We start from the raw sequence: 21,101 nt of genomic DNA on the forward strand, positions 1-21,101 counted from the left end.
AGATCCTAGTGGATAGTTGTCACTATCTTTGTGTCTTAGTTGAAAACTGAGGTTCAAAGATGTGTAAACAACTTGCTCAAAGTCACACAGGAAATAAATGAGAAGGTTATGATCAAAGCCCTTTGTCTTTCTCTGTGTGCTGTATCACAGTATGCATCAAATTAAACCATTTTTGTTGCGTACTTGGGACAGTATTGGAAACAGGTGGTAGCTTAATGTAAATATTTCAGGTTCTAAGGGGATTTCTTAAAATAATATAAGTACTGTTTTTATTTATAAAATTTATCAGTTGGAAGATATCTGTGAAAAATCGTAATATTTGCCTATTGGTAACAGCCAAAATAGGATAGCTCATCTTCACATACACCAACCTTTCTCATCGAATTTCGTATGCTTAAGTATACTGACTTCTCACTCTTACTGAATCAGAGAGCTCTCATGCAGCCTTGTCCTTAGCCCTAGATCTGATATCCAAGTGTTCCTTTACAGGATATCACTGTGGACTTGGCAGGTCTCAGCAGCCAAGCACAACGGTGCTGGGAATCACTGTCTTCCCCAGAACGTGTACAGTGCCTCAAGAAGCAAAGAAATTAGGAAGGGCGGGTCCTTTCAGGCAGAGTTTATGTTGACCAAACACAAAATCCAAATCCAAAGGGCATGAGAAATCTGGAAATAGGAATTAGGGTTAAGCTAGGAAATGGGCAGAAACTTGATTCAAAGCCAGCTTCATTATTCCCAAGGATGGGCTCTGACTAAGCTAACTACAGGTTCTGATTTCCTATTTTTTGCCTGTTACTCCAGTATGATTATTAAGGGTGCCCCTTTTGCTCTCAGTATGTTCTGGTTTAGGGAAGTCTCAGTTGCATCCAGTTTATCAGAAAATTATATGGTCACCGTACCCCTGTTGAGGGCCAGAAGCCATGTTGAAGCATCTGCAACTATTCTAAATGATCTGGTTACAGGTTAAATAGGCAAACTCAATAAGATGATTTAAGGTGCATGACCATGTTGGACTCCCAGATAATATTATAACTGACTAGTTGGATAGAAGTAAAAACAGGCAAACAATAACACAATTATTTGAATCCATTATATAGAAGTTAGGTTATTCCCTACTCAGCTGTCACTCCGTTTCTCTCATTGATTCAATTATTTGTATGCGTAGCTGTCTCTACTACTAAATTAAATGATTCTTGAGGTCAGTGCTGCTGCCTTACTCATCTTTGTCTCTCTTAATTCCTAGCATGAAAGTTTAAACATTGCAGGTATTCAATAACAATTACAAAAATGTATCATAATTATGATAAAATAGCTAGGGCTGGTCTTATCCCTTTGTATTCATACAGAAAAATAATGAGCAACTATAACTACTGTTTGAGAGATGCTATTATTGACTTTATTTTACAGATTAGGAAATTGAGACTCAGAGACATTATGTGATTTTGCTCACAACAATCCAGATATTTACTAACAGGTCTATGGTCCCCGAATATTCTGTTGGAGACTTAAACTTTTATCTAGTGCACTGCCAATAAACATCAAGATATTCATGATCTGACTTTTTCTTTCTGTTTTGGAAAATATTACGATTAATTTCATACATTCTCAACTTACTAGCTCAACAGTATCTATACCATCTCTATCCATGAAATTTCTGCCAGGCTCTCTTCATTAAAGCACTGTGTCTTCAAAAGCATTGTAGAATAAACACAACAATAAATCATTCATTCATGATTGTGTGCTACTTTACAAGGTAAAAAAGAACATTAGTTGATTTAAATATTTCACAGCAATATATAAGCCATGTAGTACTCTCCCTAGGTATTTCTACGAATATCAGTCTCTTGAAGTTGATACAGATACAACACTCACTTCTTATGGACTCTTTGATATCTGTGGGTTATTAAATCCTTATTACTGGATGATACACTTACTGAATCAATCATTTAACAAGAACAACAAAAACACAGTTTGGCTCATGAATAAAATAACACAGCGAAGGTGTACTTTTATAAAGAATTACACTAGCTATTTGATTCTAAAACATATGTGTATGCAGTGGACTTAAAAGAACAGTTATAACCACCAATGAATGTAGATTTTATTGAATCAGTATAATCTTATCCTAATTTTTGGTCATGAAATAATAAATGAATGAATAAAAAAATAAAAAAAATAATATATAAATAAATCTTCAGTTGGCTAGGCTGTGGAAGTTTGAAAAACACATTGCTGTAACTACTGTCTCTTTGAAAATTATATCACACGATAAACAACCCTATTTCATAACAAAACCTTAGAGGCCTTGTGTTGTACGTAAACCTATGTAAGTATCTGGATGTCTAGTATGAATCACTCAATGACCCTTGTTGATTAACAGCATCTTTTTTTAAACATATATTCAATTAGATTTAAATAACATTGGATCAGTCAGCCAATTCATTGTATTTTCACAAGTGTACGGTCAATTTAGTAAAATTAAGTAATCAGTCAATGTCAAAAAATTCAGAGACTAGCTTATCTGGTAAATATTTTTCAAACTCTACCCAATTTCTGGGTCCCTCACAGACACAGTCACAACTCAGTCTGATTATTAATTTAGTTGGAAAATTTCTCAGGAAATCTACCTTTCTAGAAAACTCATTTTCAAGTGCATCTTGGATGCAATTTTATTTAACATTTCTAGACCAGCTGGCATTAAAATTTAACATCACAATTTTATTAAAGAAATCATACCACAAATTTCTCTTTGTTTTAAATATGGATTTCTACTCCCTTAAATATTTAATGACGATCTAAAAAAATCAAAGATTAAAAGGAAACACTTTCAAAAACAAAATATCACAGAGATCAAGTCAAACCTTTGATGTTCTACTTTACATGTCTCTCCAAGAAGAGTAAATTATGTTTGACATGAAGAAATGTAGAAAAGACTATTTTCACCAAAAAAAAAAAAAAACCCTTTACCTATAGGAAAGTAAAGCATGTTTATTATCCTTTAGGTGTTTAGAATTATTACAATGCCAAATAGGAATGTGTTACCTTTGCTAAAGTTTCTTATTTTTAGGTGGAATGGGAAAACAGAATTCATTTGTCCTTCTGAAAACTAGCTTCTTTGTCTCATTTCTGTTTATTTCTTTGGCAGCTAAAACACCTTGAAATTACCTTCTCTAGCATAGAAGAATTATATATATATATATTTTTCTATTTCTAGCTGTCAGAGTGATTAGAATTTTAATTAGCAAAGGAGAGCTCAGAACGGAAAATGAATGAAAAAAAAAGCACACAAAAGATCCCAAATTGGTAGAGAAACAAAGGAGCAACCAAAGCTGCCTCACAGCTTAATTGTTACATCTGTGATTTGCCTCTTCCTGGATTCCCTGTGAGTTAGGACAGTGCTGTCCTATAGCCCCACGCCAGCACAAGATGGCCCAGGCACTACTAAACGTTATCCCTAGTTGTCGCTAAAAGTAAAGCAAGGCTCTTAAGGCACAGGAACAGCTCTGTTTCACTGTCAATGTCCGCCTCTTTAATTTATTCTCAGAATCCTACTGAGGATCATAAGTCCAACCACAAAAGATGGAATCCACCAAGTATTCAAGGAATAAACACTCTTCGGTTGGTGAGAACACTCTCAAATTTCAGAGGAATTCATTCCTTCATATGTAGTGTGATGCACAGCAGGCACCTTTCATCAAGAAGGCACTCAGGAAATATAGAAGATACATTAGTTGTTAAATATGCCATTAATTGGCTATGAGTCAGAATATTTCTGAAAACTCCAAAATAAACCAAAGTCGCCTCAATTTACATTACAGTAGTTATGTCTATCACCTACATTACTATAGTAGTCCTGTGTGTATGTCTATGTAAGTATACGTATCACCCAATTATGGTATGAAAGTACCTATGGATTGCCATACAATATCAGGGTCCTGTGGCTTTAGAGTAACCTGATATAGCTTTGGTCCTGAATTGTTAGAGCTGGCTATGTGACCTTGGGAAGCTATTTAAATTCTCAGTCTCAGTCTATCACCTATTTAAAGTAGCAAACATTAAATATATGCCATGGAGATAGTGTGAAGAATGTGTGAGACAATGAACATATAGCGGTGGTGGTGGTAGTAAATGTAAACAAATAACTCGTAGATTATAAGTAATATGATTTAACTGTTAGGCAGGAAAATAGGGCTAAACACTTATACTGAGCTGTGAAATAAAGGAAAGATATCGGCGGGCAAAAAATGGGAGCTGGTGATTTCAGAAACAAGCAAAAACACAGAAGAGTAGTGCATACCTTGAGGGTAATGAATAATCTAAGAAATGCAAGAATCATGAGAATCAGTGGTTGGAAAAGAAATGGGATATACCAGGCTGGAATGATGCCAGGATACTTGGGAGTGCAGGCTGTGGGAGAAAGAATGTTTTGAGAAAAGGGGATGACACGAATAGTCTTACGTCCCAGCAATAAAATCACATATCAATGTGTATTATGGACCGAAGGCAGGAAAAACCCGTTAATAGTCAAAATAAGAGAAAATGAAGCTCTGCTGTTGGTGAGTGGCACTAAAAAGGTGACAACAGTGGGGGGAGCTACAACCAGAAAATCAGGACTTGACATCACACTGGGTAATGGACAAGGAGAAGAGGGAAGTTAATAATGGTAACATTTCAACTCCAGGAGAATTGAAAAACTGTGCTGTTGGGGTGCCTGAGTGGCTCAGTTGGAGGAGTGTCCAACTTCAGGTCAGGTCATGATCTCACGGTTTCTGGGTTCCAGCCCCGCTTCGGGCTCTGTGCTGACAGCTCAGAGCCTGAAGCCTGCTTCAGATTCTGTGTCTTCCTCTCTCTCTGCCCTTCCCCCACTCGCACTCTCTCTCTTTCTCTCAAAAATAAATAAACATTAAAAAAATTAAAAAGAAAACAAAAATGTGCTGTTATTTGTAGACATAGGGGTTATTGTGGTTTTTGAAAGAGAATGAGAAACATTTAAGGGAAGGACCAAAAGTCTTTGAGTTCACATTTGCAGAATGGAGAGATACCAAAATCATGTGATGAATACTGTTCCAAACAAGCTGCTGCCAGATAGGATATAGGTTCCTCTTTGAAACTTAATTAGCTCATTCGTGCCATTTAAATCTCATCTTATTAGATTCATTTTTAATTGATTATAAGGACCACTCAAGGCACTGAGAGAATCTGCCTTAATTTTCAAGTTGCATCATGTGTAATATTTCGTTATTTTTAAGATAACAATAAGCTATTAGTATTCCTTTTCTAAACTTACAATTTAATATGATAAAATTAGTTTTTACATTCACAGGATTAACTTGGAATTGATGTATTTGGGATGTTGCAAAATACCACGTATCTATCCCCCATCACAGAATATTGACTTAAAAATAAATGTGTTACACTCAAAAGTCAGTTCACAACTGCCTATTCAAAATTATGTAATCTTTTAACTATTATGGTAACAGTGATTTAAATTCCATTTTACATACAATTTGTGTTTCAGTTGAAACCCAAGCTAAAGAGTTAAAACCAGAAGGCTCTCAACAAACGGATCATTGTCCAGGCTCTAGTAAATGTGCTATTGGTGTAACAAATTGGTTTGCTGACCTTTTGTCTAGTAACATAACGCATGACATATTTGTAATTTATGGAAATCAATCCATAGAGAATTTTTGGTTTCATGTAATTATAGACCAGTGCAAGATCTAAATAAAGGTGAAGAAAAGGTCCATAGGAAAGTAATGGTACACTGTTGATAAAAACTAAAAAGCAAAGTTCAAAGCACTGATCCATGCAATGCATCTTTAAATACTGGTAAGAGGCCAATAATTACAGTTAAAGTCAGTTACCAGCTGTGTTTTACTGCATACACTTTAAGGCACCATTGAAACTGCAACCCTATACTCAAGAACATAGGGAGGAGGGGGGAATCACAAGACCAAATCTATCACCTAGTTACAAACTGTAATGGTGCTGGGCAATTTCCATCTGGTTTCTTAAGTGCTATTTTTAACAGGTAGTCACCAACCATTTAGACTCTCCCTTTCTAGCAGTAAGCCCAACCACCACCTGACTGAATAGGGCAAGCTCTGCTTTCAACAGATCTCAGCTCAAAGCCTGGCTCTGTCACATAATAAAAATGCCACAATGGGCAAACTACTCAAATTCTCTGTGTGTACATTAGGATTTTGAGGTGTTCTGAGGATTAAATGTGGTGGTAAGTTTAAAGTGCTTTGAATGGTACCTAATACATACTAGGCTCTCAAGAAACATTAGCATGTTTATCATCATCATCATCATCATCATCATCATCTGTTTTAGAGGGAGCAATAGAAAGGGAATTGATCTATTCATAACCCTCCTCTTTCCTGTCTCCCATTTGATAAAGTTTTCCTGCAGTGAGTCAACTCCCCTGCACTTCTAGGCCAATTCCCCAATGCCACAGGCAGTCGCCTGTAGTTTGGCTAAAAGAGCCTTGCTATACTTTTTCTACTTCCTAAGAAATGTCTGCCTCTCTCCACATATAGACCATCAACTTAGGTCTGGAAAACTCTTCCTTCTCTGTGCTTGGCTAACTCTTGTAACTCATTTCTCAGCCTAGACACTCATCCAGGAATCCTTCATTGATGCCACCAGTCAAGATTAGACACCCTCTCTATCTGCTCCCAGGGCATCTGCTCCTTCCTTTTCCTCCAGCCCTTAACCATTCTTTGGTGTCACTGCTTGCTGCTTTTCCTTCATGTTCCCAGGTGAGTTCTCTGAGTGCAGGGACCTTGTTTATTTTCCTTACTGCTATCCCCTCAGCATCTAGTAAAAGGCCTAGCACACAGAAGGTGCTCCAGAGATACTTTTCGTGACTGTTCTTACAGGATTTCTGTGTCTCTTAAACATTATTAAAAGGTTTGCCACAGTTCAGCATATATTATGTGCCCAGCTTTTCTGTCCCAATACCAGAATGTAGTGTGGACTTAAGCACAAAGTATCCTCATTTTTTCTAATTCTCAGTAATTCTTTCTGTCACTAATTTGGCAGCTATTTCTGCAACATATTCTGCATATAATTCCTCTATCTCAGTGGCCATAACTTTACCCTTTTTTCATTCTATTAAAAAAAGCATATGAAGATACAAATCAATAAAATTAATTCCATTATTAGGGATAATCTAATCTGAATGTGAATAAGGGATATCTTAGTACATGGTATGGACTGAATGTTTGTATCCTCTCTTCTCAAATTCACATGTTGAAGCCCTAACCCCCAATGTAATGGTATTTGAAGGTGGGGCCTTTGGGAAATAGTTAGGTTTAGATGAAGTCATGAGAGGAGGTCCCCATGCTAGAGACCTCTTCTTGTAAGAAGAGGAAGAGAGACGAGAGCTGTCTCTGTTTCAACAACTGTGAGGAAAGGTGGCCACCTACAAGCCTGGAAGACAGTTTTCACCAGGAAGTTAAGCTGCCAGCACCTTGATTTTGGATTTCCAGCCTCCAGAACTACAAAAAAGAAAATATCTGTTGTTTAAGCCATCCAGTCTCGAGTATTTTGTTATAGCAGCCTGAGCTGGTTAATACAGCATATACTTAGAGGAGCTTGAAACAAAAAAATTCTCACCCCCACTACATGTAATCAAAGTTGTTCAAAACTCCATTCCAGGTCATCTTTATTCTGGGACTTGAGTTGATGGATCATGCACTACATGCAAATTTCTGACTATTGTTGTAAATGGAAAGAACTCTAAAGGATCCCCCACTGACAGTAAATGAGCCAGCCCCAAAGTGACAACATCAATTCCACTCACAAATTATTGACCATAAATAATTATCAGTCACATTACTTCTTCCAATCACATGAGAGTCAAGAAGTACAATCTTACTATATGCCTGCAAAGCTGATGGATTAATTTTGGTGCCAATCAAAATTAATGACTGCTATATGATCAGACTTAAATATTTTAACTATTATAGTAAATATTTTATAACCATTCTTTGGAAAAAAAAACCCAATGATTTATCAATATGTTATGACCCTAAAAATGCTATATATTTTTCCCTTCCCTAAATTTATAATTCTGGGTTAAAACTAACTGTGGATATCAAATTTTTCTAAGCAAAGTAGCAAATTAAAGTAGGTGGCAGGGACGAAGGATGGAAGGATGGAAGAAAGGAAAGAAAGGAAGGAGAGACAGGGAAGTAAGAAATACAAAGCCAGAAAAATAGCCTCAAGAAGTGACCAACATTTCTACCTAGAGTTTAAGATGAGTGCTTCCCAGGAAAATTGTCAGGTACATCTAAGTTTAATAATGCTATCATACTTCGGATTGCTTCTACAATTGGAGCTCCATGTTCTTCCTACAATTATCTCTTAGAGATGGAACACTCAAACTGACAGTTTTACCAAAAGATGTAGGTAGGTTTGGGAGAAAACAAAGAATAGTGTAGATCCTTGGGGCAAGCAATAAAGGGAAGTCATTTAACCCCCTTAGGCATGAATGGACAAGAGGAACGAACAGCTAAATTAGGGAGCACAGCTGTATAAAGAGTTCCACCTAATAAAAACCACAGGCCTTAGTAAAGAAATGCTTACAATTTCTACAGACTCCATAAAGAGGAAATTAGATGAATATCCTTACTTTATTTTCATCCCAATCCAATCACCAGTCAATAATCTCATTGGCCAATTTACAGCCAGAGTACAAGGAAGCAGGCTTTTATAGTCTGTGTAGTTCAGCCTTCCAGAGCAAAATACAGAGTGGAAAAATAGTAGTAAGTAGATCAGGAGAGGCAACCAGACGTTATACACAGCTTATAAATCTTAGCTGTATCTCAGTTACCAAAGAGGAGGGTACTCCCTTCACCTTCACCAACTCCCAAAGATAATTCATCTGGTGTGAAAATGTGATGTCACATGGATCCCCCAAAATATTTTTCTTGAGAACAACAGGCTTCCTTTCAGGTAAAATCTATCCTGATTTCATAGCATTGCCTCTTGAGAGAGACTTCAGTTTTCTAGATACATGTGACACTTGATGTTGCCATTTTCAGTGATGGGAGTGATGTTTTGCCAGTAAACATTCTTACCAAAAAAGGCAAATGTGCTATTATTCCTCATCTTTGCCAATAACAGAGAAAAGGAAGTTTGCCAACTCCCACCTGAAAAATCTAGATCTGTATAAACTTACCTCACTGAATTGGGCTTAAAGGCATGAGCCAACCGGGAGAGCCTAGGCAGTCATCAACGAACTCAATTGCAAATAAAGGTAACAATGGTTGGAAGGAATTCAGTACCAGGATGTTGCTGCAGAAACAGATATCAAATAAGTGGTCATTGCACAGATACAAACCTAAGCCCCACCTCTAATGAAAGTGATTACAGACACTAGGGGCAGTCAGGCAGAGTTCTCTGAATGACAAGTCCTTTAAATTGTTGGGAAGAAGAGAGAAAATATTTTAAGACCAAGTGGTATCAACTTCGATTTTTAAAAATCTCCACTGCCTTCCATGTTGCTAGTTCTACCCCACGTTTCTTAGCTGGGGAAACAGATGCAGACAGATCTAACACACCCTCTAAGCATATCAATTAGGAGAAGTGGTGGGCTGATAAGCCCATGTGCAAATACACAAAGATACCACCAGTTTGCTTTTCCAAGAAGATAGAAAATCTTTACAATTTTTTACTACAGTTGAGAAAGAAATGTGGAAAACTAGAACTTATGCATTTTATGTCAATACATAGCACAAGTTTTGAAACCTGGCCATATTGTAGAATCACCATGAAAATCTTCAAAAATGCCCATGTCCTGGCTCAGCTTCCAGAGATTCTGATGAAAATGATGTCACGTACAATCAGCCACTGGTATTTTTTGAAAGCTTTCCAGGTGAAGCTAAGAACATTCAAGCTTGCAAATCACTACATGCAGGAATAGAATTCTATCAACTTCATGAAACTGTTCTTTAGATATTTGCTAAGAAGGCAAAGAGGAAGACAAATCTGTTCAATAAGCAAGAGCCATGTCAAGACTTGAAAAGATCTTTTATTTATTTTTTTAATGTTTGTTTATTTTTGAGAGAGAGAAACAGAATGTGAGCAGGGGAGGGGCAGAGAAAGAGGGAGACACAGAATCGGAAGCAGGCTCCAGGCTCTGAGCTGTCAGCACAGAGCCCAACGTGGGGCTCGAACCACGAACCGTGATAACATGACCTGAGCTGAAGTCGGACGCTTACCGACTGAGCCACCCAGGCACCGGAAAAGATCTTTTAAAGAGGTGAATTCTGAGAAAGTTTCACAATGATTTGTAGAAGGCAATAAAGGATAATGTTTTAGAGCATGTACTTTAGAATTAGAACAACTTGACTTTGCCTTTCATCTTTGCTATTCACTATGTTGGTAATTTCAGAAACTGTCCACATCTGTGAAAATGAATATAATATTATCTACCTTGTGGAGTGTCTATGAGCTTGTGTGTGAGCATTAAACGCAGTCAAGTATGTAAATCGTCATCACACAGCCTCTGCTCATTAACTGACATTTCCTTTTCACATCCAACCATATTCCAAGCCCAGCTCCTTTACAGAGACACCTGCGTAATACTGACAGCCACCTACAATCAAAAACATAAAGTGCTAAAATAACCCAAGGGGCTTTATCACAAGAGCTAAGATATAAAATTTGTGATCTAAACAGAAAATTACAGCTGAAACCAAGCTATCATTTTCAAGATGCACTCATTAATTCAAAAGCAAGCTTAGTCATCAGCTTACATATTCCTAAAATCTATCACTTTGGTCTAGACTGAACTGTATATAAAGAAAAATTAAGAGAATTTACTGCAATCCTATAATGTTAAAATAAGGCCATCCTGAAAGAAACACAGGAGAAATACAAACCTCATACAACATATTGAAAGATTATCCCTGATCTCATTTTCACAACTTGAGTAGTTCAAAAAATTCTCAAGAGCAATCTCTTCCAAAGAAAAACATTCATGTTATAACCCTCCTTGCACACACGAAACCCAAAGAGGTGGGGTCAAACTTTATTAAAACTCTGAGCTGTGTGAAGATGGTTGCATATAACTTGAGCCCTGCATATCCAACGAACCGGTTTTGTTATGTCAATAAAAGATCTCCTTGGCCATCGTCTTTCCAAAGTTACAACCGGAATGGGAGGCATGCTATCCATGACTCCAGCCTCTAAAAATATTTCCTTACAGAACAGTCTCTCTGTAAGACAGATCAGTTTGCTTCAGTCCCCCCCTGCTCTATGCCTCACGTGGGAGTACTTGCAAATAGAGCGCCTGGAGGGATCAACACAGTTTTCTAAAGCAAACATAACACAAGTGCTATTCATGGGTTACACACTCCACAGCTGTAATATGAAATGTGTAGGAGCAGCCCCTAATGGCATTCAAATCATGTACTAACAGTTCTCAAGTGTCAGGTGTTTTTCATTTTCTAGCAAGGGGAAGAGATTTTCACGTGCTGATTTCCTACACTGAACAGCTTTGTAACCCCCGCAGAGTGAAGGCGCACTGTGTTTCTGAGACTCTATTATGTCAGATGAATGCCACAGTTAGATCCCGGAAAGGACATGTGATCCGAGTTTAGATTCTTTTTTTTTTTTTTTACCCCTGCCATCTCTCAGCATTTCAGTGGCACAGATTTTGTGTATATGCATGGAAGAAAACTTATAGAGCATGTATCAATGTTAAATTTCACATAAAAGAATGAGCACACATATTTTTCTATCTGGGTATAATTTAATACTTCTGGATACACTTTGATCTTATTGAAGGTTTGCATTTTCAAAATGGCCTCTTGCAGTGCCCCAGATGGCTGCCTGTCAAACCCAAGCATCAAGCTCACTATAAATAGTGTGGGTTCTCATTGCAACAATGAAATTCACATTATACATGCAGAGGGAATTAAGATACATTTTATTTATTTAGCCTTTTTTTTTCCCTTTACTTCAAATATGACTTGGTCATAGAACATAACAAAGAATATTATAACATACTTTAAGAACACAAAAAGGCACATTTATTATACATGTTGGATCAAAAATTTCAACTTAGATGAGAATGTATGAGAGACTGGAGTATTTACCACTAGAATATTATCTAAATATGTGGAATTCACTGAAATCTGAAACATATTTTAGCAAACACTTCTTCCATTACATTTGAAGCTGCATATTTCAAAGTTATTCACTCCATTTGTTCCAAATTCATCTATATTAACCTCATTAGGACTGTGTTTTGTAAACAAAAATCTTGACGTGCAAGAAGACTTACAGTCTCTTTAAAGCCATTTATCTAGATTTCAGAAGGTGACTGGAACTTGAGGTTAAAACAGAGTTCCTTTTCATGCTAAATTGTACACATCTCCTTTAAGAGTAAATGAACACATCATTTCATTGTCTGAACACAACAAATGGATATACACGTACTAAAAACTACATACGAATACCTGGTATTCAATTAAACATATACAAAAGAAAGAATTTAACAGGATTTTTGAAAAACTGCTGAGGCAACCATGTGAAAAGTAGCTATAGAGAGATGCTAGGTCCATAATTTTAGTTAAAAAATATTTATTCAGGGGTGCCTGGGTGGCTCAGTTGGTTAAGCGTCCAGCTCTTGGTTTTGGCTCCGGTCATGATCTCACAGTTCATGAGTTTGAGCCCTGCGTCGGGCTCCGCACTGGTGGTATGGAGCCTGCTTGGGATTCCTTCTCTGTCCCTCTCTCTCTGCCCCTCCCCTGCTTGCGCTCTTTCTCTCAAAATAAATAAAATAAAACTTAAAAAAAAATATTTATTCGGATGGCATTAAGAACACACTTTCCAGGGTAAATGAAGAAAAAATGTGGGGTTTTTTTCCCCTCTATAATCAATGTCACTGTCTTGTAGTCCTGTTTTCTAGGCCCAAGCAAGCTGGATTCCTGACGAGGAGCCTGGGGACACACGTATAAAATAATCAACAACTCTACAAATGATAGCTACATACATACCTGTGTCTTGTAAACAGCTTTGGTCACAGAGGGAGTAAGAATCTAAACAAGAGGGAAAAATAATATCTAAGTGCATTTAGGTATCTTCATATAAGTAAAATCTAGAGTCTGTGAAGACATAAACAGTGAATTTGGTGAGGAATGGCATAGAATATGCCTGACATTTAAGTAAGAACATGGATGCCAGTATGTGGAGACACAGTGGAGGGTCCTATTCACTGTTCTGTCCCCACTCCAGGAATATTCACCCCTGGCCCTCAGGAATGGAGAGGACACAGGATATGATAGAATCACCAAGCCCTGCCCTTTCACAACTTTGAAATCTCAAGCAAGTTAACTAACCTCTCCAACTGTTTCTTGCCACGAAAAAGTAATTAAGATACATGCCTACATTTGCCACCTGATTGTGAAGACTGACATGGTGTATCCAATGTATCTATCATGTAGGAGTTGAAAAAAAATACATAGATATTATAAATTTAATAAATCTGCCTTCTGACAGTTACCTTACACATTAACACAGGATATATCAGAAAGGAGGTCATCAAAGGCACCATTAAGATAAATTTGCATGTAACATTATCAAAAAACAGTGACTTCTTGCACAAAATAACACATTAACACACGGGGCATCGGTCAGAAATGAACACTGTTCAAAGGGGATGAATTTTATTCAGCAGAAATTCCTCATGAGGAAATCTGGATATGGAAGCAGTAAGACCACCACACGCTTCCTTCTCTGAGAGCAACATGGACAGAAAAAGGTGATTTAGCAGAGCTCTTAGGTCTGCAGACCATCACCAGGTTCTAGTCACGATCTGATCACACTACGTACACTAATGTGCACAATGCCATGTATCATATTCTAGGACAATGTGCAGTCATTTCCATCTGTACTGTGAGTCACTTACATCCACCACCACCACCATCAAAATTCTCCAAGTGCTTTCCAAAGGGAACTGCTGAGTCGGCATGTCTTATTAGGACTGATGTCAATACAGAACTAGTTAATGCATTAGGGATAATCTAACTGGTTCCGAGAAAACACATGAAGGATTGCTGTGGGAATAAAAAGAAGTCAAAATCTTTGGGGCTTAAAGTCCTTAATTTCCTTATCCCACCCAACCAGAACCTATATTGGAATTTAAGTAGGAGTGTATTTGATAAATTCATTTTCTGTCAAAAAAAAAAAAAAAAGAGAGAGAGAGTTTAAAAACCATCTGCCTGGTCCCACATTTCATGCTACAGATGCTGAAACTGACTCTGGTGGCTGGGTGGTATCCTCAAACTCGTGGGGACAGTAAGTGGCCGACATGATCCCATCCTGGTTTCACATACTGAATTCAATCATCCTTTATCTATACCACGCTGTGTTTCACCTATTCCCTCCATATCAAAGCAAATATGTACATTTCCCTTAATAGGCACTGAAGTTATCCTGACAGGCACCCAAGCTTAAAGACTGAACTTCAATTCACCAAAGTTTTCTAACATTTCTCAGTAGTTTATTTTTACCCCACGTGTCAGACATGGATTAAACAAAAAGTAAATAAAGACTAAGAATGGCAGCTTTCTAAGGGGTGTTACTGCTCCTCCCTCCTCTTTCCACCCCTCAGCCTCAAAGAGATGAAAACAGTATGAGTATTCAAGAAGCAAAATGGTATCTGTTGGTTTTCTGCTGGCTTGCTTAATGCTAGTCAAGGAAGAAGGCCCTTTTGGAAGAGGGTTATGTCCAAGAAACTTCGGGCTCACAATTCAAAGATGACTTCACACAAAGAACTTCTTCATTATTTAGGAGGTTCATGGAAGTGGTAAGACAGCCAGACGCTTGGACTGCTGGCCCCAGACAGGAGTCCTTCCACCCAGGCTCAGGGTCTTACTCCATAATATGCCTATTGAGTGCTTCCCATCTACTATCTCTTCTCTTTGATTTCCTTCCCTTAACAGATGGTTCTTATGTGCACTGTAAATTTTCTCTGCGTGCCATCTCAGTCTCTGGCTTATGTTTCAAACTTACAACACACGAAACTAAAGACCTAGCTATCTGGCTTAAATATTTCAGACATAAACATATTTTCCTTTCCTACGTATGTGTGTTCTGAGCACTAGAGACAGCTTTCTACTTTCTCTCTTTTGCCCATTTCATTATCCGTACTACTAACAAATACAGTCACAGGGCCTGTCAATGGATGACGGAGCAGTTCATAATATCACGCGTATTTGAAGGGGGGAGATGGAAGGGAACTCTGAAAGGAAAACACCTCTTCCCAAATGTGTCGCTACCTTTCTGTCCTTACCCATTTGTCTCCAGGCCCCGTGCGTCTCTGTGGCAGAGGCTCTCTCCACACATCCTTTTCTTTCTATGCCTGGACGACCCCTCAACCAAAACTTACCACAGTTTATCAGAACTAGTGCAACAGCTTCCTGCTTCCTCTGCTTCTTTTCTCTCTTTTAACAGTCATTTCTAAATAGCTCCATCATCTCTGTGAAGCTCAGTCTGACCTACCTTCCAGGCCAAACACAAATGGTGCCTTCTTCCCAATGGCTTCCTTTTACCTAAAAGTACTGCTCATTCTTTTGGGTGCCCACAGCAATCTGTCTGTATTTCTACTCTGGCAATTGTGGGAGGTGGAATGAAAGCCATCTCAGACTAACTGCCTAAAAAAAAAGCCTCCCTGATAGGCAATGGCCACATCCCGGGTATAGTCTTTGTTATGGATTGAACTGTGCCCGCCCCACCCTCCAATCATGGTTTGAAGTTTTCATCCCCAGTAGCTCAGAATGTGACCTTACTTGGAAACAGGGTTTTTAAAGATGTAATCAAGTACAGATGAGGTCATTAGAGTGGGCCCTAATGCAGTATGAGGGATGTACTTATGAGGGTAAATTGGAACACAGAGACAGAAATGCATAAAGGGAAAATGATGTGAAAAAAGTTCAAGAAGAAAATTATCTGCATGCCAAGGACGGAAGTCTGGAACAGATGCTGGCCACAAGGCCCTCAGGATGAACCAACTGGCCTACACTCTGATTCCAGACTTCTAGCACCCAGAACTGTGAGACAATAAATTCTTATTTTTAAACCATCCGGTCTGTGATGCTTTGTTACTGCAGCCCTAGCAAACTAATACAGACCTCACTCTTGCAGCCTCAGAAGCTACATTTTTTTCAGGGTTTTTCACATATTCAGACTTAGGGATACCGACTCACATTAAAAACAAAACAAAACCAAGAGACTAATGTCTAAAGCCAAAATGTTAATTCACTCATTACACTAATAACTACAGTTGCTGATAGGATCACACACTTTCATCCTCTGGCCAGCACATGCTCTTTGAGCAATCATACCACTTGGAACACCTAATCCTAATCACTGAATTGTACAGTGAACGTAAACTGAGAGAGAGCGAAATTAGCAACAGGATTCCAGAGTTCAAGACATCAAGTTACCACGCTCACAGTATCTATTCAAATGACATGCGTGCTGGCAGGACCAATCAAATTAAATCCTTAAACTAGGTTATCTTTAACTTTACCCAGTGTTTCAAAGGGTGCAACAGCTAACAACGTAGGAAATAATACTGGCTTTCTTCCTAGCCCCCACTTCTCCTTTGGTCTTTTCTGATTTTGTTTTGGGGTCTAGGCATTTCCCTGCACCAGGATCATCACCATGCAAATCTCACTCTTCAGTGACAGGCTCAATAATACAGACAGGTCAACCCTCCCATGGTCCTTCCCAGGCTCCCTGGGAAAGTGAGCACCTACTGAAAGTGAGGTCCTCCAAATAAAGGGAAGGATTGGAAGCAATGTATTCTTTGCTCTCTCTCTCCTGAATGTGAACATGAAGTATGCCATCCTTGTTATTCATGGGAACCTGTTAAAATATACTCATACTGTGGGGCACCTGGGTGGTTCAGTCCCTTAAGTGTCTGACTCTTATTTTTTTTAATGTTTATATTTATTTTTGAGACAGACAGAGACAGAGCATGAGTGCAGGAGGGGCGGTGAGAGAGGGAGACATGGAATCCAAAGAATGAGGGGCGGTGAGAGAGGGAGACATGGAATCCAGCCCAGAGCCCGACATGGGGCTCCAACTCTTCAACTGCGAGATCATGACCTGAGCCGAAGTTGGAAGCTAAACCAACTGAGCCATCCAGGCGCCCCTGAGGGTCTGTCTCGTGATTTCGGTTTGATCTCATGGTGCGTGAGTTCAAGCTCTACGTCAGGCTATACACTAACAGAGTGGAGCCTGCTTGGGATTCTCTCTCTCTCCCCCCCCTCACACTCTGCCACTCCCCCGTGCACTCCCTCTCAAAAATAAACTTTAAAAATAAATAAAATATACTGATATTACAATAGGCAAAGATTATAAATAGAAAGGATCTGAGTCCCAGATGTCATCAGGACTTTTTTTTTTATACTTTCTGTAACAATTGCAATTTATATTTTCTTTCTTTGGTTTGATAACATAAGCGGCAGTTTTATAGGTCAGGAAACCATTCTTTTTATGGGTATTTTGCTGAACCTTGATCTCATCTGTTTTGTGGGGATTTGTAGTGGAAATCTCACTAGGGAAACTGCTACGTAGCAGAAAACCTAGTGGAGATTCAACAGAAAAAGGCAAGCAAGTTAAACTCAGGGAGTGTGCATCCTAATTGAGAAGATACATGAAAACACATGAACCTATAAACAAAATACTGGATTGCAATTTATGGTATGGAGAAAATAAACGGGGTGCTGCTATAAAGACTGAGGACAGATCTTCTCTAGGTAGGGTGGCCATGAAAGCCTCTTAGAAGAACTTTAAGCTGAAATCCTACATTTATAGAAACCACTGAATGGTGGCCCCCATGTGCCACTCACAGAGTTTTTGCTTTTTATTATGTATCATTTACAGAATGTAGTGGATATCTGTCATTAATGTAGACGACCTGAATTATGAAGTCATCTATTCATTTTAATGTTTGAGGAGCTCCTCTTTTTATGAAACCTAATGGTGGCAGCCATGATCACAGAACCCCAAAACTTTACTTATTTACTTACTCATATACATTTATATCCAAATTAGTTACCATAGAGTGCAGTAATGATTTCAGGAGTGAAATCCAGTGATTTGTCCCCTGCAAATAACACGCAGTGCTCATCCCAGCAAGTGCCCTCCTTAATGGCCATCAACCATTTAGCCCATCCGCCCACCCAGAGCCCCTCCAGCAACACTGTTTGTTCTCTGTATTTAAGAGTCTCTTATGGTTTGTCCCCTTCCCTGTTTTTATATATATATTTTTGCTTCCCTTCCCTTATGTTCATCTGTTTTGTATCGTAAATTCCTCATGAGTGACATAATATGATATTTGTCTTTCTCTAACTGACTAATTTGACTTAGCATAATACACTCCAGTTCCATCCACGTTGTTGCAAACAGCAAAATTTCACTCTTTTTGAAGGCTGAGTAATACTCCATTGTGTGTGTGTGTATACATACACATATATACACACCACATCTTCTTTATCCATTCATCAGTTGATGGACATTTGGGCTCTTCCCATACTTTGGCTCTTGTTGGTAGTGCTGCTATAAAATATAAACATTGAGGTGCATGTGTCCCTTCGAAACAGCACACCTGTATCCCGTGGATAAATGCCTAGTAGTGCAATTGCTGGGTCGTAGGGTAGTTCTATTTTTAGTTTTTTGAGGAAGGAACCTCCATACTGTTTTCCAGAGTGGCTACACCGGGTTGCATTCCCACCAGCAATGAAAAAGGGTTCCTCTGTCTCCACATCCTTGCCAACATCTTTTATTGTCTGAGTTGTTAATTTTTGCCATTCTGATAGGTGTGAGGTGGCATCTCAGAGTGAACCCCAAAACTTTAGAAGTCCAGTTTCCCAAGTAGCTCTGCCAAGTGACTCAGAATCCACAAATCAGAGGCACACACTTTGGCGTAGAAGCTCATACATGAACAAGTTCTCTCTGGTAGTGGGAGCTTCTCCCATGTTGGGACAGAAAGGGGGGTGGTTCCTTGATGACAAGAACAAGGTGTTAAGGGAAATATCCAGTCCTATTTCACACCAGGCCACCTGTGTGGTGTTTGAGGCATTATTTCCAAATATTTCATCTCTATTCTGGTTCTTCAGTTCCACCAAGGTTTCTAAGAGCTCCATAACATCCTTTAAGAAGACTCCTTTTCTGTTTAAAAGCTGGTTTCCTGTGGCATGTGGGTGGCTCAGTCCATTAGGCATCTGACTCTTGATTTTGGCTCAGGCCATGATCTCATGGTTCGTTAGTGAGTACAAGCCCCACGTGGATTCTCCTGGGAGAATCTCCTCTCTTTCTCTGTCTGTCCTGCTTGTGCACTCTCTCTTTCTCTCTCTCTCTCAAAATAAATAAATAATTTTTTTTAAGTTGGATTTTGCTGCTTGCATTTAAGAGCCCTGTTTGACACATACGTCTCGTGTCATATACCCAAGGATATCCAATGTCAAATTCATGAGGACACTGGATTTTTGTTATTATTTTTTATCAACTAGTCACACTACCTGACATACTTGGGTTCTTCAGAGCTTATCGGATAAATGATTTCTTGTATTTCAGTTTCCCTCTTAACATGAGGGATAAAATATAAAGAGGGTTGGATACATATTCTTTACCTTCTAAATACGGTTTTAATTGCTTCACATGAACCTCACAGAGTTAAACAGAATTACCCTTAAATAAGCCTTTTCATTGTACCACAAAATCATATTTGGCAAAGTATCTTGGTCTCCTTGGAGAACACTATTGATATGTGTGTGTGTCTAAGAAAGAAATCTCTCCTGCATTCTTTGGTTCCCAGTGTGGAAAATTGTGAGCCACTGCTGTGTATTATCCGATGACCGTTCCTCTTTAGCTTAGGCGCAGAGAGCTACAAATAGCGCCCAAGGAATAGTAACCTACGGTATGAAAAAACAATAAGATAGCATCCCTGACTTGAGAGTTCAGAAGCTAAGTTTCAAGTGAGAATCATCAATGATATGAAATACATGACACTAACTTGCATCCAGCAATAGAATCTTCAAGTTGGGGGCGCTCTACCTGTAAGCATTTGACATATATTATCTCAATTCTCACAACAGCCACACATAGGCATTAATATGGACATTTTACTATTGAATAGAGTTTCAGAGAAGCTGAGGATCTTGCCTAAGGTTATATTGTCAGAAGGTTGCTGAACAAGGATTTGAAAAATGGATTTATCGGAATCCGTTCTCCACTACCACACTGCTTCCTTCGAGGACGGTAGGTAAATCTGACATTTCTCTCACTAAAGCTCTCCCTTTCACAGACAGGGAAATAAAGCTGAGCGGGCCAGAGCCATATCCCTGTCTTAGAACAATGCCATATACACGGAAGAGAACATAATGAACGGCTTGCTGGAAGATGATTACTGTTTTTATCATTTTAGTGTTCAAATTAATTACATATGTTTACAGCTGCTATTCCTATTCAGTTGTTTCTCAAGCTCCAAGCACAGCTCTCAATCATAAGATCCTGATAAGAAAATAATTGAGTACCATAACATACCACAGTGCAAATATTACTATTTCGCAGCCATTAGACTAAACAAATTGTAAGGTAATAAATATCAGAATGATGCACAGAGCAAAATTAATTACTGGGCAAATGTGACAGAAGAGGCCATGGTATTCAAAGCCAAGTGAAAAGTAAAAGTAAACAAAAGCAAGTTACGTGTTTCATCCAATGATTTTGGGTTATGTTGACAGAAATGAAAATTTAAGAACTACAAAGTGGCAACTTGCACTCATTTACAGATCATGGCTCAAGATTCGTTTATTGTACCAGGATTATTTATTATATCAGGATTTAATTTATCTATGTCTGAAAGGATATAGAAAACTCAGAGTCCAGGGAATGAAACCAGAATGACCAAAAACTGAAAATATTCAGAGGAGGTGAAGTTGGCTATTAAGAGGGAAAGTCAGCTATGAAAGTGACTTCAAATACAAAAACCTTTACCAAGTGGCTAGCATTGGTCAATTCAGAGCAGTCAGTTCAGAGCATCCATCAAAGCAAAACCAACCTGAACAAGA

Source organism: Lynx rufus, unplaced genomic scaffold, assembly GCF_022079265.1.
Source record: "Lynx rufus isolate CCGP_SWC_20201006 ecotype Redwood Valley unplaced genomic scaffold, mLynRuf1.p SCAF_1, whole genome shotgun sequence".
NCBI lineage: Eukaryota > Metazoa > Chordata > Mammalia > Carnivora > Felidae > Lynx > Lynx rufus.